General features: G+C 33.4%; 1 non-coding gene across 1 annotated transcript; it reads left to right on the top strand.

The window, feature by feature from the left end:
- Nucleotides 1-400: 400 nt before the first annotated feature.
- Nucleotides 401-522, top strand: LOC148757466 (U5 spliceosomal RNA). Its single transcript, XR_016022296.1, has one exon. It is a non-coding gene; the product is annotated as a U5 spliceosomal RNA (small nuclear RNA).
- Nucleotides 523-1733: the final 1211 nt, after the last annotated feature.

Here is a 1733-nt window from a genome sequence, read left to right as displayed (position 1 = left end):
GGAGGAAGCCTCTATAGCATTTAGCAATCATCTACTAATTCATTTTTGGGTGGGTTTAACATCTAACGAATTGTTTAGTTCAAACAGGGACAAAATTAGATTGGTGGGTTCATGTTTTTCTCTTAATTTAGACTGAGCCACTTTATCTGCCACTTCCTAGTTGTAGTCCAGTAATTTGGGAGTAAGTAAACATCGATTAAGAAGTTTAACACTTAAATTTTAATTATATTCTAATTTTTCTTTGTTCATACTCGATTCTCTAGGTGGCACTAGAGCAACATGACACTCAGAGGAGACGTTCTCCAGGGCACAATGACAGAATATTACAAGATGCAATTCTGACTAATGACCTTTGCAAACAAAAGGAGAAAGAAATAGATTGCAAGAAAATGAACTCTTTATACTCTGGTTTCTCTTCAAATCGTATAAATCTTTCGCCTTTTACTAAAGATTTCCGTGGAAAGAAAATGAACTCTGAAGTATTTTGTTTAGTCATTTTCAAACACATGTGTATTTGTGTGTGTATATATTTAAAAACCAACACTGTACATATGGGAAATATTGAGGATTTTGAAAGCATATGTATGTGTGTATGTGTTTGTGAGTCTGTGTGTATCTCTGTGTGCATGTGTGAAAGTGTGTGTGTGTGTGTTTTATGTGGAGTGACATTTTTGGTCCATTGCAGTAAATGATATTCTTGATTCAAATCCATCTATGTCCAACAGACAAGTGGTGACATTCACAGTGGCCTCATCCATAGTGAAGGCTTTAACACTTTTTGCAGGAATCTACGAGTTTTCTATAATCTCAAAACTATTGCTACTATCAACAGATGTTCCAGTTTTCGGCAGTGATTTCATCCCCTTGCTGTATGAATAGAGAGGTTAGTTTTCATTTCCATTGAGGCTAATGTACAGCCAGGTCAGACCATATTTTACATTCATTCTCCTCCTTTTGAGAAAAGGAACAATTTGCTCCAAGTAGTATCCTATTTCAGTACAATGAACTTTGAAGAAGATTGTATGCCATGGTATGTATATGTGTGTATATATATATGTATGTATATGTATGTATATGTATATATGTATGTATATGTATGTATGTATGTATGTATGTATGTATGTATGTATACCAAGTGATAATTTACTGATGAGTATTTCATTCCTTGTCAAATAGGTCAGTGTATTTTCCCGTTTTATAATTATGGCTACTTTAAACATTATAAAGAGGAAATAAAATTACTGCAGCAGCAAATAATCTCATGAATTTCTAAGGCCTCTTCAATTTATATATTTACACTAGAGGAATCGCTGTGGTTTGGTGTGAGAGCACTATTGTAGAGTCAGAAGTCCTGGGGGAAATCCTAAACTCACTGATCTTTTCAATTTCTCTGTTTTAGATTGTGATACCTAACGAGAAGAGCTTAGTGCAATGCCTAGATTTATCAGTTATTAGTAGATGTAATTTTCATAACTGACTATGAAAATACTGGAAAATTAGAATATCTATGGAATATATCAGAAAAAAGAATTTTAGGAAATTTAATCTGTCCGAATATATGCAGAGTTAATACTCTTACTCTGGATTTGCTATATTTTCCGACTGGAAACTCTTTTTTAAAGTGAGATTTCTTAATCATTTATGCCTTCTCGTTTTGTATCTTTTCCAAATCTGAGACTCTTAAAATTCTCTTATGATTTGCAAATTCTGTTTTCCACTCTCATGGATTCAGC

This window comes from Rhinolophus sinicus, chromosome 8, assembly GCF_057876585.1.
Source record: "Rhinolophus sinicus isolate RSI-liver-muscle chromosome 8, RSI-T2T, whole genome shotgun sequence".
NCBI lineage: Eukaryota > Metazoa > Chordata > Mammalia > Chiroptera > Rhinolophidae > Rhinolophus > Rhinolophus sinicus.
Note: the sequence above shows the minus strand (reverse complement) of the source record. Positions and strands in the feature narration are given on the sequence as shown.